Source organism: Tachyglossus aculeatus, chromosome 2 (genome assembly GCF_015852505.1).
Source record: "Tachyglossus aculeatus isolate mTacAcu1 chromosome 2, mTacAcu1.pri, whole genome shotgun sequence".
Classification (NCBI taxonomy): domain Eukaryota; kingdom Metazoa; phylum Chordata; class Mammalia; order Monotremata; family Tachyglossidae; genus Tachyglossus; species Tachyglossus aculeatus.
Genome location: NC_052067.1, coordinates 161,691,590 through 161,718,447, shown reverse-complemented (window position 1 = coordinate 161,718,447; position 26,858 = coordinate 161,691,590). Strand labels below are relative to the sequence as shown.

Below are 26,858 nucleotides of genomic sequence, written 5' to 3'. Positions count from 1 at the left end.
GGAAGGAGCATGGGCTTTGGATTCAGAGGTCAAGCGTTCAAATTCCGACTCCGCCAATTGTCAGCTGTGTGACTTTGGGCAAGTCACTTAACTTTTCTTTGCCTCAGTTCCCTCATCTGTAAAATGGGGATTAAGACTGTGAGCCCCACGTGGGACAACCTGATCACCTTGTATCCCCCCAGAGCTTAGAACTGTGCTTTGCACATAGTAAGTGCTTGACAAATACCATTATTATTATTATTAATAAGGCTTTGCTCAAGTTGGGGAGAGTGGTGGCCTGTCATAATGAAGCAGCGTGGCCTAGTGGCAAGAGCAGGGGCTTGGGAATCAGAGGATGTGAGTTCTAATCCCAGCCCTGCACAAGTCTGCTGTGTGATCTTGGGCAAGTCACTTCACTTCTTTGTAAAATGGGGATTCATCCATTTATTCATTCAATCTTATTTATTGAGCACTTACTGTGTGCAGAGCACTGTACTAAGCTCTTGGGAAGTACAAGTTGGCAACATATAGAGATGGTCCCTACCTAACAATGGGCTCGCAGTCTAGAAGATTGAGACTGTGAGCCCCATGTGGGACAGGGACTGTGTCCAAACCAATTTGCTTGTATCCACCCCAATGCTTAGTACACTGCCTGGCACATAGTAAGTGCTAAACAAATGCCATATTATTATTATTATCAATCAATCAATCATATATATTGAGCAATTACTCTGTGCAGAGCACTGTACTAAGCGCTTGGGAAGTGCAAGTTGGCAACATATAGAGACGGTCCCTACCCAACAGTGGGCTCACAGTCTAGAAGGGGCTCACAGTCTAGAATGTTGTTGTTATTATTATTATTATTATTACTATACCGTGAGGCAGGGAGGATGGTGGTGCTGTCTATGGTAATGGGAAAGACAGGGGAGGACAGGGTTTGGGCGGGAAGATGAGGAGTTCTCTTTTGGACATGATAAGTTTGAAGTGTTGATGAGATTCAAGTAAAAGTGTCTTGAAGGTTGCCATCCTTGTTGGGGACAGGACTTCCATCTGGCTGAGAATTTCCTCCATGGAAGAGACAACAGCATGCAGCGGTCCGGTCTGGGTGTTCAGGGACCGATAGTCCACCATCAGCCACCAGGCCCCATTTGGCTTCTTGTACTGGCCACACTATTGAATGTGGGATCACAGAGAAGGAAAGAGATCACAGCTGGGGATGTAGACTTGGGAATCATCTGCATAGAGGTGGTTGTTGAAGCCATGGGAGTGACTGAGTTCTCCAAGAAAGTGGGTGTAGGTGGAGAATAGAAGGGGATCCAGAACTGAACCTCGAGGGACCTTCACAATTAGGGGGTGGGAGATAGAGGAGGAACCCACAAAGAAGACTGAGAATGAGCAGCCAGAGGAGAACCAAGAGAGGAGAGCATCAGTGAAGCTGAGGTTGGATAATGTTTTTAGGAGAAGGGGATATTCAACTGTGTCAAAGGCAGCTGAGTGGTTGAGGAGGATTAGTATGAGTACAGTCTCTGTCCCACAAGGGGCTCCTGTTCTAAGGAAAACAGGCTTTTAATTGTCTTTTTACAGATGAGGAAATGGAGGCACAGAGACTTTTCCCTTAGCACACAGCAGGCAATTGGCAGAGCTGGGAGTAGAACCTGGTTCCTTCTGTCTCTCAGTCCTGAGCTCTTTCCCCTGTTTCTTTAAGACAGGGATTCTGTCCTCTGCTGTTGAGAGTCATATCCTCAAGCAAGGCCTTACCAACCAGCTCAGCTTGGAATGTCAAACTCTGCTCAAGGCCATGGCTCCCAGCACCCAGGTTGGAGGTTTTCCAGCCTGAAATAATAATGATAATAATAATAATAATAATCATAACAAAATAATAATGATAGTATTTGTTAAGTGCTTACTATGTGTCAAGAACTATTCTAAGCACTGGGGTAGATACAAGTTAACTAGGTTGGACACAGTCCCTGTCCCACATGGTGCTCGCAGTCTTAATCCCCATTTTGCAGATAAGGTAGCTGAGGCGCAGAGAAGTGAAGTGACTTGCCCAAGGTCACACAGCATACAAGTGGCAGAGCTGGATTAGAACCCAGGTCCTGCTGATTCCCAGGCTTGTGCTCTGCCCACAACAAGCTGCCTTGTTTGGGATTGTTTGTGATCCCGTGAACAACAAAAAGGAAGAGACTGGTGAAGTCTCTGATGGGATCTACCTGAGACAGGTGATTTTTGGCCTGTGAGGGTGGAGCCCGGAGGGAGGAATGGCCATCTCCCCCTGTTCTACTTGGTAACAGGCCCGAACCAATCAGAGACAGCTGTGACACCTAAGGCAGATAAAAGGCACTCGTTTTGAATCGTGAAAGGACACACAGAGGCACACGGAGAAACAAGAGGCAAGCACCTGGGGCAGAAGCATGCAGAGAAGCAAGAAGGAAGCACGCTGAGAACAGCAGAAGCAGCAGACAAGCAGCATTCAACAGCAGCAGAAGGCAGCAGCCCTTGGAAGCAGAAAGAAGAACATAGGCAGAACAGGCTCCTTTGACCAGAGACTGGTATTGGACCTTTGGTGGAGTGGAGTGGAGTGAGTGAGTGTGGATATGTATCACTCCCTTGCACGTTGTTAAACTAAGTAAAAACCTTTCCACTGTAACGTTGGCGAGCAGAGGTGTGGTTTGACTTCTACTGCGTGTCACCGAGAGAGTCCCTGGTCCAAAAAGGTTCTGGTTGGTATGAACTGGGGGCTCGTGACACTGTCCACTAGGCCACGAGTGGTAGAATAGAGTATGAAGTTAAGAAGAAGAGGGTCACTGGAGTGTTTTACATCCAACCCGGAGTTTCTGTTCAGGGTAATGTGAAATGGTTAGCCAGGAGAGATGTCTAAAGGAGGTAGTGTTTGTGTTCCACGTGATTTTTGAAGAAAATGATACAGGGAAAGGTAGGTAGGTTAGGTTGAAAAGGGGAAAAAGAGTTGAGGCAGGGTGATTGTTAAAGTGTCTAGAATGGCAATTAAGCAGGAGGATGTTAATAATAATAATGGCATTTATTAAGCGCTTACTATATTTAAAGTCATAAGGGTGAGAGAAAGAGGTAAATTATTATTATTATGGTATTAACCTTTACTGTGTGTCAAGGACTGTTCTAGGCACTGAGGTAGATACAAATAAATCAGGTTGGACAGAGTCTCTGTCCCACATGGGGCTCCCAATCTAAGTAGGAGGGAAAACAGGTATTGAATCACCAATCTACAGTTGAGTAAACTGTGCCACAGAGAAGTAAGTGTCTTGCCCAAACTCACACAGCAGCCTAGTGTTGGATCTAGGATTAGAACCCAGTTGTTCTTGCTGCCAGGCCCACGTTTTTATCCACTTGGGCCACTCTGCCCAAGGTCACGCAGCAAACAATTGGCAGAGTCGGAATTAGAACCCAGGTCCTCTGTCTCTCAGGCCTGTGCTCTTTCCAACAGGCCATGCTGCTTCTTGACATTTGCCCAGTGTTGCAGAGGAAGAGCTGGAAGGACTTAGAGAAGGGCTGAAACTGTCAAGGTTGTGCGCTTCTGAAACAGTGTGATTGATGTTGACAGGGATAGAAAAATGAGGAGCAAAACGCTTAAAAGGAACTTCGAGGATTTAAGTGTTTTGATATACCGAATTTAAGATGCTGATGAGTCTTTGTGTAGGAAGGGAATAAGTCTACAAATAACATATTTTACTTTGCCAGCATGGAAATGGCTATAATTTCATATCTTTAAGATGGATGCCTTTTCCTCTTTGGCTTATCGTAATAATAATAATAATAATGTTGGTATTTGTTAAGCACTTACTATGTGCCAAGCGCTATTCTAAGCGCTGGGGTAGATACAAGGGAACTGAGGCCCAGAGAAGTTAAGTGACTTACCCAAGGTCACACAGCTGACAAGTGGTGGGGCTGGGATTAGAACCCGCAACCTCCGGTTCCCTAGCCCGTGCTCTTTCCATCAATTAAAAATGAAGTCTGCCTTTCCTGTCGGTTGTTAACTGGTGTGGTGTGTAAGAAAGTGAGGCGAATGAAGAAAACACCATCCCAGAGGACATGGCATTCAGCCACTTAACTCTCCACACGTTTTTTTTTTTTCTTGGATAATTTGGTTAATTGCATGGTTTTGATTGTAATAGCAGCGTTGCCTCTGGAGTCAGAACATTTTCCACCAGGTAATGAGCCTGTGAGTTAAAGTCGCAAGGTTTTACTTCGGGCCCTCGGCTTCCCCAGCTGGTCATTCATTTCCAGGCAACATCCTCCCTCCTGGCCATTAGTCCAGAAATACTTCAGCACTTTAAACTTTAGTAAAGCAGGGATTTGGGTACATTTGGAAATCCTGTCAGAGCTCATTCCCTCAGAAAAAGGCGGGATGTGCACGTGGATTGATACCCAGAGAGATCTTAATTCTTGGCAAAATGAGCGATCATTGTGATGCCTGAGGGAGGTGAGGAAGGGGCTGGAATATTCAGTCGGAAGAGAATTTATACCATTTGGGGAGCGCATAACTCATCAAGGAGAACATCTATGTTGCAGCCGGTTTAATTTAGAGTCCCGTGATGAGCTAGTCAGATGAATTGGTGGCAGTATGCAGATAAAGAACTTGGTTGGGGGAATAAGGTAAATGACAGCAGTAAAATGAGTGACATTTGCATAGGCAATGACCTAATCAAATTTGTTACCAGCAGCTGTTGATCTTGAAAGTGAAAAGAAAGTGCCAGCAACTCCCAGTGCTCAAAACCTAAGGCTCTGCAATCATTTCTTAGCAAAAGTTTGGCCTGGGGTTTTTACATAACCATTTTGATCATGACGCGTGGCCTAATGGATAGGGCACGAACCTGGGAGTCAGAAGGACCTGAGTTCTAATTCCGGCTCCGCCACTTGTCTGCTGTGTGACCTTGGGCAAGTTGCTTCACTTCTCTGGGCCTCAGCTTATCTGTAAAATGGGGATTAAGACTGTGAGCCCTATGTGGGACAGGAACTGTGTCCAACCTGATTACTTTATATCTACCCCAGTGCTTAGGACAGTGCCTGGTACATGGTAAGCACTTAGCAGATACCATAATTATTGTTATCATTATTACCCGAACACCATATATATTTAAAAGATTGGAGGAGGTTAACAGGGATTTAGACCACATCGAGCTGTAGGAAAAAAACAGCCACATAATAATAATAATAATAATAATAATAATAATAAAAAATAATGATGTCATTTGTTAAGTGCATACTATGTACGAAGCATTTCATTCATTCAATCATATTTATTGAGAGCTTACTGTGTGCAGGGCACTGTACTAGCACTTGGGAAGTACAAGTTGGCAACATATAGAGATGGTCCCTACTCAATAGCGGGCTCACAGTCTAGAAGGGGGAAACAGAAAACAAAACAAAACATATTAACAAAATAAAATAAATAGAATAGTAAATATGTACAAGTAAAATAAATAGAGTAATAAATCTGTACAAACATATACAGGTGCTGTGGGGAGGGGAAAGAGGTAGGGGAGGGGAAAGAGGTAGGGCGGGGGGGATGGGGAGGGGGAGAGGAAGGACGGGAAGCACTGTTCTAAGCACTGGGGGGGATATAAGGTGATCAGATTGTCCCACGTGGGGCTCACAGTCTTAATCCCCATTTTACAGATGAGGGAACTGATGCCCAGAGAAGTTAAGTGACTTGCCCAAAGTCACACAGCTGACAAGTGGTGGAGCAGGGATTAGAACCCATGACCTCTGGCTCCCAAGCCCGGGCTCTTTCCACTGAGCCACGCTGCTTCTCCACATGATGTTCAGGAGCTTCAGATTCACCCTTTCAATTGGATTTGCACTTTATTCATACCTCCCTCAGCCACCCAGCACTTACATACCCAACCGTAATTTATTTATTTATATCAATGTCTGTCCCCCCTCTAGACTGTAAGCTTGTTGTGGGCAGGGGATGTGTCTACCAATTCTGTTTCGTTGTACACTCCCAAGTGCTTAGTACAGTGCCCTGCATAGAGTAAGTTCTCAATAAATATGATTGATTCTCTGGGAGTGGTAATCGCCTATTCTTCATAACCTGCCTCGTAGAGTCCAACTCTGGTAGCTGCGAAACAAAAACATAAGAAACAGACACTGAGCTCTTGGACCCTGAAAGACTCTTTGTTTGGAAGTCTAAGCAGAAGATGTTGGGCTAGATTGAAGTCTTTTGTGGGTTGGGAGATTATGGACAGCAGGTGAGGTGTAATGATTGCCTTTGTAACGTAAATAATCTCATTATTATCTTCTTTGCATGAACCTGGTCCTCTGAGAGTCCCCAGTCAATTATCAATTCCTTTGTTTTCCTGTGTGAACTTTCCACCTCATTGACAGGCACATATATGGATACAGTCTAACCGTTATCAGCATCGTCTTGGGTCTGAAGGACAACACATGGGGAGCAGTGGGGCCTAGTGGAAAGAGCACAGGCCCGGGAGTCAGAAGACCTGGGTTCCAATCCTGCCTCTTTCAGTTGCTTTCTGGGTGACCTTGGGCATGTTGCTTATCTTCCCTGAACCTTGGTTCTCTGGTTCTCCCTCCTATTTAGACTGTGGATCCCATGGGGGACAGGGACTTTGTCCAACCTAATTAAGTTCCAGACTGAGCCCCCTCCTTCCTCTCCTCCTCCTCCCCCTCCCTATCCCTCCCACCTTACCTTCTTCCCCTCCCCACAGCACCTGTATATATATATATTTGTACATATTTATTACTCTATTTTACTTGTACATATTTATTTTATTGATTTTATTTTGTTAATATATTTTGTTTTGTTGTCTGTCTCCCCCTTCTAGACTGTGAGCCCGCTACTGGGTAGGGACCATCTCTATATGTTGCCAACTTGTACTTCCCAAGCGCTTAGTACAGTGCTCTGCACACAGTAAGTGCTCAATAAATACAATTGAATGAATGAATGAATGAATGAAGTATCCAGCTTAATTAAGAGAAGTAGCTAGGAGTAAGAGAAGCAGCATGGCAGAGTGGACAGAGCACAGGCCTGGGAGTCCGAAGGTCATGGATTCTAATCCTGGTTCTGCTGTGCGACCTTGGCAAGTCACTTCACTTCTCTGTGCTTCAGTTCCCTCATCTGGAAAATGGGGATTCAAACTGTGAGCCCCATGTGGGATAGGGACTGTGTCCAACAGTATTTGTTTGTAGCCTCTGCAATGCTTAATGCCACTCCAGTCTGGCACATAGTAAGCACTTAACAAATACCACAATTATTACTAAGTTGTACCTACCTCAGTGCTCACAACAGGCTGTTGTTGGGTAGGAACCGTCTCTATATGTTGCCGATTTTTCTTCCCAAGTGCTTAGTACAGTGCTCTGCACACAGTAAGCACTCAATAAATACAATTGAATGAATGAATGAATAGCATCTGATACATAGTAAGCTCTTTACAAATACCATAAAGACCCCAACAAAAAAAAAAAGCACTCAAGGAAAAGGTGCAGTATTGCTTGATTCCAAGCTAGTTAGGTTTGATTCCATATCATTAGAGGGGTTTGTGATATTCGCCTAAGGTGTTAGAGCCTTACGTTCATACACCCACAGGGATGGATAGGTGGCCCATTCCCCATCGTGAATAGTGAAATAGAAAAAGTTTGCAATGGCTTCCCTGGCTATTGGGGCTGCTATTCTTTTTTCTGGGTAGAAGATGCTCACCTGATCGTGTAGCAGTAGAAGTACTAGTGGTAGAAATAATCACATTTCTTCTTATTATTATAATAATTATGGTTCTTGTTAAGCACTTTCTATGTGCCAAGCACTGTTCTAAACGCTGGGGTAGATACAATTTAATCAGACACAATCCTTGTCCCACTTGGAGCTCACATTCTTATCCCCATTTTACAGATGAGGTAACTGAGGCACAGAGAAGTTAAGTGACTTACCCAAGATCACACAGCCCACGTCGTGGAATGTAGGTCATTCATTCATTACTCAATCTTATTTATTTATTCATTCGGTCATATTTATTAAGTGCTTACTGTGTGCAGAGCACTGTACTAAGCGCTTGTGAAAGAACAGTACAAAAATGAAGAGTGACTGTCCCTGTCCACAACTAGCTCACAGTCTAGAGGAGGGGAGGCAGACATCAATACAAATAAATTGTGCTTACTGTGTGCAAAGCACTGTACTAAGTGCTTGGGAGAGTACAGTACAACACATTCCCTGCCTACAGCGAGCTCACAGGTTCTTCTAACTCCGAAACTCTTGCTCTATCACTGAGCTACAGGTGCAATGCACTGTACTAAGCTCTTGGGAGAGTATAACACAAAGGAATGACACATTTCCTGCCTGCTAGAACTTCCACGACAACAGGGGAGACAAAAATTAACATTTGAGCAAGAAACATAAATGATCTAATGTATAATGGAATAAACATATATATGTATGTACATATACACACAGATATATATGTACACAAGTGCTTAAGATGGGTACAAATGCATACATAAGTGCTGGAAATAGTAAATTGATCCTGGGGATTAAATGGAGAAGGCTTGTTGGAGGGCGTGGGTAATGCAGAAGGGCTGTGGAGAAGCAACATGGAAGGAACATGGCCTTGGGAATCAGAAATCCTGGGTATTAATCCCTGCACCACCACTTTTCTGCTGTGTGACCTTGGGCAAGGCACTTCACCCCTCTGTCCAACCTGATTAGCTTGTATCTACCTCAGTGCTTAGTACAGTTCTGTGATGTAGTAAGCCCTTAACAAATATCTTGGAAAAAAGGGCTTTAAATATGAGGGGAGCTGTGGGCTGTCAAATTTGGTTGGGAAGGGAGTTCCAGGCTAAGCGAATGGCCCAAAAAAGGGGAAAAGAGGCAGGAGAGTCATGGAAGCACACGAATGATAGAGTTAGAGTAAATGAGTGGATGGAAAAAAATGGCAGGAAATGACAAAAAGGGGCAATGGACAGAATTGATAGTATGGCCAGCCATCTGCCTTTATAAATACCAGTTCGTTTTTCAGCTGGTCTGACCCCTGTCCAATACAAGATGCTTTTATTAATGTGCCAGTCAGTTATACTTACTGAGTGCTTACTGTGTGCAGAGCACCATACTAAGCACTTGGAAGAGTACACTATAACAGAGTTGGTAGAAATGTTCCCTGCCCATAGTGAGTTTACAGTCTAGAGGGAGAGACAGACATTGGATTTCAAATTCAAGTGCAAGGGAGATCAGAAGGGAGTAGAAGAGGAATGAAGGCTTAACTGGGGAAGGCCTCTTGGAGATGTGCTTTTAATAATGCTTTGAAGTGGGAAAGAGTGATTGCAAAATTTTTTACCTAAGGTTCCTAGCCTTCTTCTGCCTCAATTCCTGCAGTGACTCAGACAAGGCACAGACATTTGTGTCAGTCAATCATATTTATTGTATATATATCTATAATTATATTGATCTATTTTGATGCTATTGATGCCTGTCTACTTGTTTTGTTGTCTGTCTCCCCCTTCTAGACTGAGCCCGTTGTTGCCGAATTGCACTTTCCAAGCGTTTAGTACAGTGCTCTGCACAAAGTAAGTGCTCAATAAATACAACTGAACAAATTGAATGAATGAATATTGAGCGCTTACTGTGTACAGAGCACTGTACTAAGTTCTTGGGAGAGTGCACGATAACAATAAATAGATACAATCCCTTCAGACTGTGAATGGGGGGGAATGGACTGTGTCCAACCTGATTATCTTTTATCTACCCCAGTGCTTAGTACAGTGCCTGGCACATAATAACTGCTGAACAAACTCCATAAAAAAGAGGAAATTTATCCTGTCCAATAGTTCAGGTGACCACTCCTGACACTAAAGAAGACCAACGAACCGGGCGATGACATGCAATGATGTCACCCAGTATCTGGGGGAAGTTGCCTAAACCTAGAGAGCTAACACAGAGGAATGCCCTTGAACTCCCCAGTCCCCTCCAGAGCACACATGGCCCAGATAATCAGGTTGGATACAGTCCATTTCCCACCTGGACCTCACAGCCTTAATCCCCATTTTACAAATAACAAAACTGAGGCCCAGAGAAGTGAGATAATTTGCCCCAGGTCACAAAGCAGACAAGTAGTGGAGCCGGGACTAGAACTCAGGTCTTTATAATAATAATAATAATGGCATTTATTAAGCGCTTACTATGTTCAAAGTACTGTTCTAAGCGCTGGTCTTTCTGAACCCCAGGCCCGTGCTCTCTGTCCATTAGGTCACGCTACTTCTCTTTCAGCCCCTTGGAGTACATGTTAACCGACTATTCCCTTTCCTACTTTCATCGTAGCATGCTTCTCCTAATATTTCTTCCCCTTATAAAGTTGGTAGCAGAAGGTTTTTGCAGCATTGGTCCTAAGAAGTGCTGGTGACGTAGTCAAAGGGGGCTAAGGCACTATTTGCTCATTTTTCTGATTTCTTTTCCTAACACCCTCCAGTGGTTGCCCATCTATCTCCACATCAAACTGAAACTCCTTACCATTGACTTTAAAGCATTCAATCAGCTCACCCCACCCCACCTCACCTCACTCATCTCCTACTCCAGTACGGCCAACACACTTAGCTCCTTTGGTGGCAGTTTGCTCACTGTGTCTCAATTTTGTCCATCCCGCTGCCTATCCCTTTCCCACATCCTCCCTCTGGCCTGGAATTCCCTCCTCCTCTGTGTAAGCCAGACCACCATTCTGTCCATATTCCTAGCCTTATTAACATCACAACTTCTCCAGAAGGCCTTCCCTGATTACACCCCCTTTCCCAGACTCATTCATTCATTCAATAAATCGTATTTATTGAGCACTTATTGTGTGCAGAGCACTGTACTAAGCACTTGGGAAGTACAAGTTGGCAACATATGGAGACGGTCCCTACCCGACAACGGGCTCACAGTCCCTCTCCCTTCTGTGCCGTCTATGTGTTGTACCCTTTGGGCACTTGGTGTTCATTTCATCCCTCCCTCAGCCCCACAGCATTTACATACATATCCATAATTTATCGATTTATATTCATATCTTTCTCCCCCTACAGACTCTAAGCACATCGCGGACAGGGAAAGCAATAATATAATAATAATAATGATTGTATTTGTTAAGCGCTTACTATGTGCCAAACACTGTTCATTCATTCATTCAATCGTATTTATTGAGCGCTTACTGTGTGCAGAGCACTGTACTAAGCGCTTGGGAAGTACAAGTTGGCAACATGTAGAGACGGTCCCTACCCAACAGCGGGCTCACAGTCTGTGCCCTTTCCGCTAAGCCACACTGCTTCCAACACGGTTCCATTGAATTCGCCCAAGCACTTAGTACAGTGCTCTGTGCAGTAAGAGCTCAATAAATCCCACTGATTGACTGACAGGGCCTTTTTCTTTCATGTCCTCTCAGTTTTGATTTACTGTGGGTTCACCTTCGTTCAGTTACTCCACCTCATTTATGAGCCGTCCACCACTGTATGAGCTATTCCCAAGAGCCTGGGACAGCATTCTGCACAGACAGAATTCAATAAATACTGATGATAATAATAATAACAATACTAATAATTGTGGTATTTTTGGAAGTGCTTACTCGGTGCCAAGCACTGTACTATGCACAGGGGTAGATATAAACTAATTGGGTTGGACACAGTCCATGTCCTGCGAAGGGGTCACGATCAATCCCCATTTTACAGATGAGGTAACTGAGGCCCCATGAAGTGAAGTGACTTGCTCAAAGTCACACAGCAGACAAGTGGTGGAGGTGAGATTAGAACCCAGGTCCTTCTGACTTCCATGCTGTATGCATTAGGCCACACTGCTTCTCCCAACCCAACACCACTCTTAATACCTTGTTTTCATTCCTATCCTCCATACGGACATATTTTTTCATCTGGGTATTTATTTGCACATCCAATTCTTTAGCCATTTTATCCTGATAGATTTGTACTCTCTCCCGTTACATCCCTCTCCTTCCTCCTGCTCTCACTCTTTGTAAATTATTTTTGCCTGCCTGGCCACCCAGTGGATTTTAACCATCGGTTTTGTCTTCAAATATGGAGGACAATTCCATGTAGATGAGGAAGTACTGGAGGGCTGTGACTGGGAGTCTTTGTTTCTATTGTACTAAGCAATCAATCAATCAACTGTAATCAGTCAAACAGTCAAACATTCAGGGCATGTCACCCCCCCCGCCCCCCGACCTCAAAATCTCCAGTGGTTGCCAACCCACCTCCATTTCAAACAAAAACTCCTCACTAATGGCTTTAAAGCTCTCCAACACCTTGCTCCCTTCTTACCTCACTTCCCTACTCTCCTTCTCCATTACAGCCTGCACACTCCACTCCTCTGGTGCTAACCTTCTCATTGGGCCTGCATCTTATCTGTCACACTGTCAACCCCTGGCCCACATCCTGCCTCCCTCCTCAAATCCAGCAGACAATCACTGTCCCCCCTCTTCAAGGCCCTAGTGAAGGCACACCTCCTCCAACAGGCCTTCCCAGACTAAGCCCCACTTTTCCTCAGCTCCCACTCCCTTCTGCATCACCCTGACTCGCTCCCTTTGCTCTTCCCCCTTTGCTCTATAGCACTTATGTATATAGGTATATGTCTATAATTCTACTTATTTATATTGATTCCCATTTACTTGTATTGATGTCGGTAAGCCTGTTGTGGGCAGGAATTATCTCTCTTTATTGCTATATTATACTTTCCAAGAGCTTAGTACAGTGCTTTTCACACAGCAAGCACTCAATAAATACGACTGAATGACTGAATGAATCATATTTATTGAGCTCTTACTTTGTGGAGAACATTGTACTAAACTCTTAGGAGGGTCCAGTACAGTTGGGAGGCAAGATCACTGCACTCAAGGCTCTTTCTGGTCATTCATCACGGGGTTTAGTGCTTCACATCAGTAGATGCTCAAAAATGCTACTCATGGAGATGCTTGTAGAAAGAAGTAGGTTAGTAGTGGATGGGAATGTATATAATAATAATAATAATAATGATATTTAAGTACTTACTATGTGCATGGCATTGTTCTAAGCATTGGGGTGGATACAAGCAAATCGGATTGGACACAGTCCCTGTCCCACGTGGGGCTCACATTCTCAATCCCCATCTTATAGATGAGGAAACTGAGGCACAGAGAAGTGAAGTGATTTTCTCAGTGTCATACAGCAGACAAGTGGTGGAGCCGGGACTAAAACTCATGACCTTCTGATTCCCAGTCCCATGCTCTTTCCACTACACCACGCTGCTTCTCCCGTATCCATCGATCTATCATATTTATTGAGGGCTTACTGTGTGTAGAGTGCTATACTAAGTCCTAACAATATAATAGGGTTGCTAGACACGTTCACTGCTCACAACGAGCTACAGACAAACGGAGATAGAAATATAAATTAATAAATTATAGATGTGTACATAAGTGCTGTGGGGCGGAGGGAAGGGTGAATAAAGGGAGCAAATCAGGGTACCACATAAGGGAGTGGGAAAAGAGGAGAGGAAGGCTTAGTCAGAGTAGACCGCTTGGAAGAGATGGGCCTTCAATGAGGATTTGAAGGTGGGGAGAGTGTTAGTCTCTTGGATATGAAGAGGGAGGGCATTCCAGGCCAGAGATGGGAAGTGGGCGAGAAGGTGGAGACGAGATAGATGAGACAGGTGCAGTGAGTAGGTTGGCATTAGAGGAGTGAAGTGTGAGGGCTGGGTTGTAGTAGCAGAGCAGCGAGGTGAGATAGGACGGGACAAGCTGATGGAGAGCTTTAAACACATATGCTGGTCTTCTCTTGTCTTATGCCATCATGTCGTCTCCGACCCAGTGACGCCATGGGTGCGTCTCTCCCAGAATGTCCCGCTTCCATCCGCAATCGTTCCAGTAGTGGAACCGTAGACTTTTCTTGGTAAAACTATGGAATTGGTTTACCACTGCCTCCTTCTCTGCCCTCAACTCTCTCCTATGCTGCTGCTGCCCAGCACGGGTGAGTTTTGACTTGTAGCAGATTGCCTTCCACTCGCTAGCCACTGGCCAAGCCAGGAATGGAATGGGTATGGCTCTGCTTGACTCTCCCTCCCATAGTCGAGACTGGTTGAGTGCTGGAAACTCTCCAGGTGAGACCCTGAGTGGGGACATATGCTGGTATTCTACCACTAAGCTTGCCCTACGTGTACAGAATGGTGGGGAAATAGAAGAGAAATTTCCTGGCCCTGAAGAGCTTAGTCTTATCCTTGTCTTTCTCTTGTAAACCTCATTGTTGTCTTTGCTTAACCTGCAGGTTACAATGACAATTAAGCCTCATCCAGGACATTTTCAATGTTCCATTGTAGCATTAAATGTCACAAGGCTGGGTAGCCAGCTAAAAACCTGGAGGCGTGCTTTCAGTAAGTTCAACTCCCTTTCCAGAGATTTTCCGGGATAGTGAGCAGTTTTGCTTCTTATTGTGTTGCCTTAGTGCCGGCTTTTGTATTGTCTCTCTGTTTCATGGCAGAATCCTTTCTGTCTCCGGGAAAAATGAGAAACAATAAACCTAGTCTCTCACTCCCACAGCGCAGGCTAAAGGCAAACAAATGAAATCCTTTGGGTAGGTTTTAAGAGTATTTGTCAAAGCTTTTGTCTCTCGACTACCTGCATGTTCTATTGTCCTTTCTTCTGAATTTTATGTTGGTGCCCAGGTTTGTACATGGGTTGACCACTTAAAGATTCCAATGGGGTGAGGTTGTCAGTGTGGGGAAAATTTACTTTTTGACTGTTCTTTCTTCCCTCTTCCCTCCTTACTGGGAGAGCACAATTCTTTTTTTTTTTTTTTTAACAAATACTGAGTAGGTTATCTTGCAAAAAATTGCCCTTAAATGTACCCGTCAGAATGCCCAGAGATTTGGGGCCTTGGTACATCAATCAATCAATCAATGGTATTTATTGAGTGCTTACTCTCCACCTGCAAAGCTCTGCTAAGGTCACATCTTCTTCAAGAGGCCTTCCCTGATTAAACCCTCTTTTCCCCTGCTCACTCTCTCTTCTGCATCATCTATGCACTTAGATTTATGACCTCTGGACATTTGATGTGTTCCCCATCCCCAACCCCCCAGTGTTTTTTTTATGGTATTTGTTCTGTGTTCACTCTTTGCCAGGTGCTGTTCTAAGAACTGGGGTAGATGCAAAGTAATCCGGTTGGACACAGTCCATATCCCACATGGGGCTCACAGTGTTAAACCCCATTTTGCAGATGATGTAATTGAGGCACAGAGAAGTGAAGTGATTTGCCCAAGATCACACAGCGGACAAGTGGTGGAGCTGGGATTAGAACTCAGGTCCTTCTGTCTCTCAGGCCTGTGCTCTATCCACTAGGCCATGCTGCTTCTGTACATATCTTTAAATTATATATTATAAATTACTTATTTATTCATATTAATGTCTGTCTCCTCCTCTGTGCTGCAAGCTCGTTATGGGCAGGGAATGTATCTGCTAATTCTGTTGTATTCTACTCTCCCAAACACTTAGTACAGTGCTCTGCATATAGTAAGTGCTCAATAAATATGATTGATTAATTGATAGATTCCATAGCACTGTACTAGTCATTCATTTATTCATTCAATCGTATTTATTGAGCACTTACTGTGTGCAGAGCACTGTACTAAGCGCTTGGGAAGTACAAGTTGGCAACATATAGAGACGGTCCCTACCCAACAGCGGGCTCACAGTCTAGAAGTCTACTAGATTACAACACAAGAGACTTAGCAGACACATTCCCTGCCCATAATAAATTTACAGTCTAGAGGGGGAGTCAGACATTAATATAAGTAAATAAATAAGTAATTTATAGTTTAATGATATGTCCATAAGTGCTGTGGGGTGGAGTACAGTGCTCTGCACATAGTAAGTGCTCAATAAATACCATGGGTTGATTGATTGAGGGTGGGGCGAATATCAAATACTCAAAGGCCACAGATCCAAGTACATAGACGGTGCAGAGAGCTTAATCTGGGAAGACCTCTTGGAGGAGATTTGACCTTAATAATGCTTTGAAGGTGGGAAGAGTGGTGGTCTGGTGTTTATAGTGGGGCAGGGGGAGGGTATAAAAGGTGAAATGCACACCTGTTTAGCATCCATTGTATAATATCTTTACTTCTGTGCTTGCTTCCTGCAGTTAGAGAGAAGCAAATGGAGAAAGGGTAACAATTGGAGTAATTGGGCTCATAATTTATAACCAGATATTAGAGAAGCTGTTTGGTGTCTATGTATTAAATATGTCAGGACAAAATGGTTTTTGTGAAAAACTATCCTGCCAATTTGGAAGCGAAAACTGCATTAGGATAAAGACTATGATGGGATGAGAAAAATATTAGAAAAATGGAGTGCTAGTTAAGTTTCCAAATGGAATTGCCTCTCTCTGCATACTTGTTCAGAATTGATGAAAGCTTGGCTTTTCTGAAAGTGTACTGTGTACTCTCACTTAAACTATAAATCTTCTGATCCTGAAGTTCATTGTGAGCACTCTCTGGGACTACTGATAAAAACTCTTTATATTTTTTGAGTTGTGAGAAAATATAATTATATCATATTCTTCATACTACAGTCAACACAACTGGAAAGAAATCAGAGCTGTCTCACAAGGGACTGTAAAATGGAGTTGATAAAAAGAAGCACAGAACATGCCTTCTAAATCTATTAATGCAATTTTTATGATTCAGATATTTTAAATCATCAATCCCAAAAGATCCTATACAACAGAATATCCAACATACCGCTGTCCTATCTCGTCAATTCCTCCACATTTGAGAGTATTTTCCTTGTAGATGTATGATACATTGCCACAATATTGGCACATGCTGTCTAGAGAAGCAGCATGGCTCAGTGGAAAGAGCACGGGCTTGGAAGTCAGAGGTCATGGGTTCTAATCCAGGCTATGCCACTTGTCAGCTGTGTGATTTTGGGAAAGTCACTTAACGTCTCTGTGCCTCAGTTACCTCATCTGTAAAATGGGGATTAAGACTGTGAGCCCCATGTGGGACAACCTGATTACCTTGTATCCCCCCCCCCCCCCACAGTGCTTTAGAACAATACTTGGCACATAGTAAGCGCTTAACAAATGCCATAATCATCATCGTTATTATTATTATTATTATTATTATTATTATTATTGTTATTATCTTGGCCATTGACTAGCGAGTGGAAGGCAATCTGCTACAAATCAAAACTCACCCATGCTGGGCAGCAGCGGCATGGGAGAGAGTTTCCAGTACTCTACAGAGAAGCAGTGTGGCTCAGTGGAAAGAGCCAGGCCTTAATAAATGCCATAAAAAAATGAGGAAAAGGAACACAGAGAGGTGGTTACTGAACTATTCATCTTTCACCCTCCAGTGTGAATGATTTGTTCCTTTATTTATTTTATTTGTGCATATCTATTCTATTTATTTTATTTTGTTAGTATGTTTGGTTTTGTTCTCTGTCTCCCCCTTTTAGACTGTGAGCCCACTGTTGGGTAGGGACTGTCTCTATATGTTGCCAACTTGTACTTCCCAAGCGCTTAGTACAGTGCTCTGCACACAGTAAGCGCTCAATAAATATGATTGATTGATTGATTGATTGATTGATTGATTTAACCGAAAGGAGGGGATTCAGAAGCTCGAGTCACTTAACTTATCTGGGACTCAATTGCCTTATCTGTAAAAGGGGAATTAAATACCTGTTCTCCATCTCTATTAGACTGTGAAACCTGCGTGGGGCAGGGACTGTGTCTGAACTGGTGATTCTGTATCTTCCCTAGGGCTTAGCCCAGATCTTGGCATGTAGCAAGCTCTTAACAAGTACTACAATTAGTATTATTAGCTCACATTTTTTCTCCGAACAAGCCATGGGATATACAAATCAGGCTGTTGGTAGCCGTCCAATCCTCCTTGATAAGATAACTGCTCAAAGGCCCAAGGGGAGAGATCAAAATTCAGGCCCTTAATGAGTTACACAACTTTGTGAAGTTTCAGAATCCTAGATCACACTAAAAGGACACTTTAATCTTACAGTCTCTCTCTCTCTCTCTCTCTCTCTTTCTCTTTCTCTCTCTTTCTTTCTCTCTCTCTCTCACACACACATATGCAGTTAGGTAGTTGCCCCTCATTCTGAGGATTACAATACTGTTGGTAACATTTTCGTAATGTGGACTACAAGAAATGTGTGACAAAGACTTGAATAGCAACCTGTATTGAAGTGTTAGTAAGAGAAGTGGCAGTGCAGAGAAGCACAGTGGCCTATTGTCAGCTGTGTGACCTTGGGCAACTTCTCTGTGCCTCAGTTACCTCATCTGTAAAATGAGGATTAAGACTGATTCCATGTGGGACAATCTGATCACCTTGTATCCTCCTCAGCACTCAGAACAGTGCTTTGCACATAGTAAGAGCTTAACAAATACCATTATTATTATTATCATTATTATTATTAGTGAAAAGAGCCCAGGGTGGCAGAGTCAGAGGAACTGGGTTCTATTTCTGCTCTGCCATTTGCCTGCTGGGTGATCTTGGGTAAGTTACTTAACTTCCTTGTTCCTTAATTTCCTCATCTGTAAAATGGGGATTCAGTAACTGTTCTTCCACTCCTCTAGATTAGGAGCCCCATGTGGGACAGGGTCTGTGTCTATCCTAACTTGTATCTACTCCAGGGCTAAATTCAGTGCTCAGCACACCGTATGTGCTTAACAAATGCCATAATTATACTCTTCTTTCAAATCCTGGCTCTGCCAATTGTCAGCTGTGTGACTTTGGGCAAGTCACTTAATTTCTCTGTGCCTCAGTTCCCTCATCTGTAAAATGGGGATTAAGACTGTGAGCCCCCCCATGGGACAACCTGATCTCCTTTTAACTTCCCCAGCACTTAGAATAGTGCTTTGCACATAGCAAGTGCTTAATAAATGCAATTATTATTATTATTATTATAAATGTGTGCCTTCATTAACTTTGCACTCCCTAAACCTGGTTCTAGATTTCAGGTCTGGAGAACTTTCTCTTTTCCCTGCCCTCTGCCAAGCACTGCTACAAAACAAAACAAAAAAAGATGACATTATGCCTGACTCTGGCCCCCTATTGCTACAGAATATCTCCAGATGCTCCACTACCATATCCAATCAAGATCATCTTCTAATAAAGCTGCCTAGCAAATGCTCAAACTGACACTCTCACTGTGTCAGTTTCCCATGCCGGCTTCTGAGACGGGGATTCTGATTCCATAGTAGCATTGTGTGGTTAACATATTCCTTTAATTATAGAAAGATGTTGTTCATTAAACGCTTAGTACAGTGTTTTGGCATAAAGAAAGCACTAGGGTAGAGACAAGTCTGTTGTTGGATAGGGACCGTCCCTATATGTTGCCGACTTGTACTTCCCAAGTGCTTAATACAGTGTTCTGCACACGGTAAATGCTCAATAAATGCAATTGAATGAATGAATGAATACAAGAGAATGAAATTAGAGAATATCTGTTTTACACAGGGCTGATAATCTATGAGGTAGGTTTCACAAGTATCGTTTTTTTTTAAATGGTATCTGTTAAGCACTTACAATGTGTCAACACTGTTCTAAGTACTGGGGTAGATACAAGTAAATTAGGTTGGACATGGTCCCTGTCCCGAATGGGGCTCACAGTCTAGGTATCTTATTCCCATTTTAGAGATGAGAGAATTTAGGGCCAGCATGGTTCAGTGACTTGTCCAAGGTCTTGTAGAAGATGAGTTGCAGAGCGGGGATTGGAACCCAGGCCTCTCAACTCTCAGTCTTGTTCTCTCTCCACAAGGTCACATTGACTCAGCATTTTAAAGAGTTCCCTTGTAATGGGGCAGGTACCTTCAGAAAATGGATTTCAAAATCCAGACTGATTGTACTTTTAGAGAGTGACTTAACCCAGGATGGAAAAAAAAGGTATTACAATTCTAAGCAAGTTCAACAGAAAACATGAAGGAAACATGTCATTGTAGTTATAGTAGCCTGGACTTAGGCTCTCTTTCTTAATGTAATTGATCTTTATTAGAAAAGCCAATACACAGTGCACTAGTTACTTTTTGATATTCACATTTAATTCATATTTAGGCAAAAACAGGTGGGCATGGTAGTAGTAATAGTATTAATAATAGTAGCAGTTGTTGCAATAGTATTTGTAATAATACTGATGGTATTTGTTAAGTACTTACTATGTGCAAAGCACTGTTTTTAGTGCTGGGGGGATACAAGGTGATCAGGTTGTCCCATGTGGGCCTCACAGTCTTAATCCCCAGTTTACAGATGAGGTAACTGAGGCACAGAGAAGTTGTTACTTGCCCAAAGTCACATAGCCGATAAGTAGTAGTAGCAGTAATTCATTCAATCATATTTATTTAACACTTACTGTGTGCAAAGCACTGTACTAAGCGCTTGAATAGTAATAGAAGTAGTAGCAGTAGCTGTAGCAGTCAAAGCAGTTGTAGTAGCAATAATAGTAGCGGTAGTAGTATTAGTAGTAGTGGTAATATCAATCAATCAATCAATCATTTTTATTTAGCACTTACTGTGTGCAGAGCACTGTACTAAGCCCTTGGGAAGTATAAGTTGGCAACACATAGAGACAGTCCCTACCCAACAGTGGGCTCACAGTCTAGAAGGGGGAGACAGAGAACAAAACCAAACATATTAACAAAATAAAATAAATAGAATAGATATGTACAAGTAAAATAAATAAATGAATAAATAGAGTAATAAATATGTACATACATATATACAGGTGCTGTGGGGAAGGGAAGGAGGTAAGACGGGGGGGATGGAGAGGGGGACGAGGGGGAGAGGAAGGAAGGGGCTTAGTCTGGGAAGGCCTCCTGGAGGAGGTGAGCTCTCAGTAGGGCTTTGAAGGGAATAGTAGCTGTAGAACTAGAAACTTGGTTAGAGAAGGCCAATGGGAAGATTTGTGATTTTAGGAGGATTTTGAAGGTTGGGAGAGTGGTGAATTTTCAGATATGAAGAGGGAGGGAGTTCTAGGCCCAAGGAAGAATGTGGAAAAGGGATGGTTGGCAGGATAGATGAGATTGAGCTACAGAGATTAGGTTGATGGTGCAGGTTGGTTTGTAGGAGGAGATCAGTGAGATTAAGATAGGTAAGGTGTTTCTGTTTGATATGGAGGAGGTTGGGCAACCTTCGGAGGTTTCTGAGGAGTGGAGAGTTATGGACTGAGTGGCTTTTCAGAAAATTGATGTGGTAAGCAGAGGGAAGTGTGGACAAGGAAGCAGGAGTCTGGGAAGTCAATGATGGAGCTGATGAAGTAGTCAAGGTGAGAAATGAGTGCTTGGCTCAGGGTAGTAGCAGTTTAAATGGAGAGGAAAGGATGGATTATAGAGATGTTGTGAAAGTAGAACAGACAGGATTTGGTGACAGATTGAATGTGAGGGTTGAATGAGAGAGGTGAGTCAAATATAATCCAGAGATTATGGGCTTGTGAGAGAGGGAAGATGGTGGTGCAGTCTACAGTGACGGGAAAGTCATGGGGAGGCAGGGTTTGGGTGGGAAGATGAGGAGCTCTGTTTTGCATGGGTTCAGTTTGAGGTGCTAGTGAGACATCCAAGATGAGATGTCCTGAAGTCAGGAGGAAATTGAAGACTGGAGAGAAGTTGAATGGCCAGGGATGGAGAGACAGTTTGGGAAATCATCACATAGTGATGGCAGTTGAAGTCACTGGAATGAGTGAGTTGTCCAAGGGAAGGGGTGTAGATGGAGAATTGAAGGGGCTCCAGAAGAGAGCCTGGAGACATCACCGTAGTTAGAGGGTGGGAGGAAGAGGAGGAGCCTGCAGAAGACACTGAGATGGAGAAGTCAGAGAGACTGGAGGAGAACCAACCCTCTGTTGGGTAGGAACCGTCTCTATAAGTTGCCAACTTGTACTTCCCAAGCGCTTAGTACAGTGCTGTGCACACAGTAAGCACTCAATAAATACGATTGAATGAATAAATGAATGAACCAGGCGAGGACCTTGCCCACAAAAATGCTGCATTGAAAGAGCATGGAACCCCGTTCATTCATTCATTCGTTCATTCATTCAATCATATTTATTGAGCGCTTACTGTGTACGGAGCGCTTACTGTGTACGGAGCACTGTAGTAAATGCTTGGGAGAGTACAACAATAATATAACAGACACTTTCCCTGCCCACATTGAGCTTACGGTCTAGAGGGGGAGGCACACATTAATATAAATAAATAAATAAATAAATAAATGCATAAATAAATGTCAGATATGGACATAAATACTGTGGGGCTGGGAGAGGGGATGGATAAAGTGAGAAAGGGCGACATAGAAGGGAGAGGGAGAAAAGGAAAGGAGGGCTTGGAGGAAATGTGCCTTCAATAACACTTTGAAGGAGTGGGAGGGTAATTGTCTGTTGGATATGAGGAAGCTTCCAGGCTAGAGGCAAGATGTGGGCAAAAGGTTGGCGGTGATATAGACGAGGAGATCAAGGTAAAGAGAGAAAGTTAACATTAGAGGAGCAAAGTGTACCGGCTGGGTTGTTGTAGCACAGTAGCAAGGTGAGGTAGGAAGGGGTGAAGTGATGAAATGCTTTAAAGCCAATGGTGAGGCGCCTCTGTTTGATGCGAAGGTGGAAGGAGGGGGTGAAGTGATGGAATGCTTTAAAGCCAATGGTGAGGAGTCTCTGTTTGATGCGAAGGTGGAAGGGCAACCACTGGAAGTTCTTGGGGAGTGGGGAAACATGGCCTGAACATTTCTGTAGTAAAATGATCCCGACAGCAGAGTGAAGTATGGACTGGAGTTGGGAGAGACAGGAGGCAGGGAGGTCAGAAACCTATATGGTAATCAAGTCAGGAGAGGATAAATGGTTGGATTAATGTGGTAGCAGATTGGATAGAAAGAAAAGGGCTAGATTGTGAAGGGTGAATTGACAGGATTTAGTGATGGATTGTCGTATTGAATATTTATTAGTATTTACTATACTAGTAAACTAGTAGTATTACACTGTAAATATTTACTAGTAAATATTTACTAGTAAATAAAAATTAATAGTAGTACTAATATTTATTAATCACTTACCGTGTGCCAAGCACTGTTTTAAGTGCTGGGGTAGATACAAGTTAATCAGGTTGGACCAAGTCCCTGCCCCACATGGGGCTCACAGTCTAAGAAGGAGGGAGCAGGATTTAATCTCCATTTTACAGATGAGGTAATTGAGGCACAGAGAAGTTAAGTGTCTTGCCCAAGGTCACACAGCAGACATATGGCAGAACTGGAATTAGAACTCAGGTTCTCTGACTCTCAGGCCAGTTCTCTTTCCTCTAGGCCACACTGATTTCATCCGAACTAATTGGAGCCTGAAAAATATGGTTTGAGGAATGAAAGAGAAAAGATAGAAATATGTTGAAAATAAGAAATTACATGATCTTATGGGAAACTGATGGCTGAAAAGTCAATCATTGAGAGGGGTATTGTGTTACCACTAATGCACCTAGATTAGTAATTTTATAAACATTCAATAATTTTGATGAATTATGAAGGCGCCAATAAGGAAGCATCTTTCTTAAAACAATTACATCGCATGAAAGGATGGACTCTCAGGGTTGTTTTAATCCCTACTTTGAAGAGAAATCTTCAATTTGAAATTTAAGCACGATCAAGTGTCAGGGCATTTTTGCAATGTAAAGTAACTTTATTTCCTTCCAGGTAAATCCTGGAAAATTATTCTACTCTCGCTCTCATACTTGAGAGGCGGTAGGGCTAGTGATCTGAGCAAAGGCCGGGGTGCAGAAATATGAGGCTAATCCAAGCTCTGTGACCATTTTTCTCTTCATTTCCTCATCTGCGAAAAAAGGGATTATTAAGAGACACACACTGCACATCGCAGCGGTTTTAGGTGGATTAACTAATTATTGTAGAAGTGTGGTGAGAAAAGGTAAAGAGCTCCATAAAGGCTCAATATTATTACTAAAACTCTCCTGTGTTTAAGAGCCATGTCAAAACCCAACTCAATTTTGATAGGGAAGCCAATAAACTGATAGCAAGTTTCTACCAATGGCCCGATATAATTGAACTCATGCTCCTCGAAAATTCAATTATAAACTCTTCTAACAAAAATTGGATGTAATCCTCTCTTCTTATTCCCAAACACCTCATGCCTGCATTCTTCATGCATATTCTACATTTCTGGGTGACAGGAGGTACTAATTTCTTCAGCAACAGGAACTTACTATTTATTATTGATTATAGATTCGGGGAAAAATATGAAGAAATTTAATTTTCTTAGTCAACTCCTCTAAGTGCCACTGTTTGTTGACTTGTTTTCTCTATTATAGATTTTAGTTAAGCCTTATTTTTTTTTCCATTTGAGCACTGAGGATGACAAAATAGGTAGCTCAAGGATATTAGTTACTCATTCCTGTTTACATGACACCTGCCTCTCTTTTCAGGAACTCTGACAGAAACAGGAAAAAGCTATTATGGTAGCAGTTTAGGGAATTTAGTTCAGTAGTAATAATACAAACAGTGGCAATAATTTCCAACTCTTTGCTACTTTCATTCTAGAATCTTATTACACTCTAAATATTAGGTATTTGGGTAAAAGGTATTTTTTGGTGGGTTTTGAAAATACATTTTACCTTGGTAGTATACACACAGCCTTATGTTTCCTGGCTAATATTTCTGTTAGACAAGTAAGGGGTGGTGGGTTGTGGCACTTTGTAAGCTCAACCTTGATGGTTTTCTCTGAGTTTTGACAGAGGCGTTGGTTTATGGCTCCAGTTCTGGAGATGAAACTTCATGCTTTGATATACTGCTGACTGTCCCTTGCAACATGTGAACACAGAAAATGAGAAATGAGACTACATGTGATGAAGTGAAATGAAATTCCTGATTGGTGCAGGCCTGGGGTGGCGGGGGGTTGTTGGGGGGTGTTCCAGGGCACAGAGAAATAGACAGATGTAAAAAACAAGTTTTTGAGATGAAATTAGTCATTCATTCTTTCAATCTTTTTCATTGAGTGCTTACTATGTACAAAGCACTGTACTAAGTGCTTGGGAGAGTACAATCTAGCAATAAATAGACCCATTCTCTGCCCACAGTGCATTTCTGTGACTCTCTATTTCATTGAATAATTGGTCTATTCCCTCTTTCTCTATGGCTTATATTCACTACTAGAACTAGGAAAACAGTTCTCTATTCTGACCAAGACCTACCATGCCAGAGAAACGGCAAAATGTCTGACTAGTAGTCCTGATCTTATTTATATAGGGTTTAATTAGCATTTGGCTGATTTCCTATTACAACCCAGCATGCTCGCTTCTTTCCTCTGATGACAACCTATGCACTGTACCTCAGTCTCATCTATCTCACCGCTGACACTTTTCCCATGCCCTGCCCTTGACCTGGAACTTCCTCCCTCTTCATATTTGACTGACCATCACTCTCCCCACCTTCAAAGGATTATTAAAATCACATCTCCTCCAAGAGGCCTTCCCTGATGCTCTCATTTCCCCTACTGTCTCTCTCCCTTCTGCATCACCCTTGCACTTGGAGATGTACTGTGTACTTATCCGTAATTTATTTTGATGTCTGTCTCCGCCTCTAGACAGTAAACTCACTGGGGGCAGGGAAAGGGTCTACCAACTCTGTTGCACTGTGCTCTCCCAAGTGCTTAATACATTGCTCTGCAATGTAAGTGCTCAATAAATATCATTGATTGATTGACATGCAGTAAGTGCTTCCTAAACATTCGGATGAGTGTTGGAGAAGGTACAGAATAATCAGATCAGACACAGTCCACGTTCCACTTGTTGCTGACAACCTTTGGACCAGGGAGAGCATGGATCTTATCCCTGTTTTTCAGATGAGGACACCGAGTCTCAGGAAAGTTAAGTAACTTGCCCGAGGTCACACAGCAGGGAGAGTTAGGACTCGAAACCAAGCCTCCTGACTTCTTCTGATTTTCTCTTTCCACTAGACCACACTGGACTTATAGCAAATGAAAGTCAAAGAAAACAAATGATTATGTACTTATCATTAATCAATCAATCGGTGACATTTACTGAGTCCTTATGGTGTGCAGAGCTCTTGGGAGAGCACAATACAGTAGAGTTGGGTAGACATGATCCCTGCCCTCAAGAAGCTTGCAGTCTAATGGGGAGAGACAGACATTTGCACTTGGATCTGTACCATTTGGACCCTTGAAAGTCAACCCACCCTCAGCCCCACTTATTATGTCAACAGTCATAACTTATTTATTTATACTAATGTTTGTCTCCCCATCTAGACAGTAAGCTCTTTGTGGTCAGGGAATGTGTCTACCAACTCTGTTTGGTATTCTCCCAAGTTCATAGTACAGTGCTCTGCACATAGTAAGCAATCATTAAATGCCATTGATTGATTAATTAATTAAAATAAATTTCAGATAGGGGAAACAACAGAGTATAAGAATATCTCCTCCCCTACCTCTCACAGGCTGTAAGCTCCCCTCCAGACTAATAAACTCACTGTGCACAGTGAACATATCTACCAACTCTATTAGGTTATAATATTATACTGTACTCTCCCAAGCACTTAGTACGGTGCTCAGCACATTATAAGTGCTCAATAAATTCTACTGATTGACTGATAGATATGTAGCATTAGAATGTTCCATAAAAAAAAGCTGTGCTCTGTACATGGTAGCGCTCAACAAATATGATTAACTGATTGACAGTGCTCTGAATGTTCAAGAAATACAATTGATTGATTTACGGCTCTGCCATCCACTATATGTAGAACCTGGAGTGCCCCCTCTGGGCTTTGGCTTTCTCTTTGTTTAAATTAGGATAATAATAATAATAATTATGGTACTTGTTATGCACTTACTATGTGTCGAGCTTCTGTTCTAAGCACTGGGGTAGGTACAACTTAATCAGGTTGGACACAGTCCCTA

The 26,858-nt window shown here is 42.8% G+C and overlaps 1 protein-coding gene and 1 non-coding gene across 3 annotated transcripts in view; one reads left to right on the top strand and one right to left on the bottom strand.

Moving 5' to 3' along the window:
- TAFA2 (TAFA chemokine like family member 2) overlaps positions 1-26,858 on the top strand; it is a 526,830-nt gene that overhangs the window by 99,021 nt on the left and 400,951 nt on the right. The gene's annotated exons all lie outside the window — the stretch shown is intronic.
- LOC119925103 lies at positions 13,949-14,086 on the bottom strand. Its single transcript, XR_005449772.1, has one exon. It is a non-coding gene; the product is annotated as a small nucleolar RNA SNORA7 (small nucleolar RNA).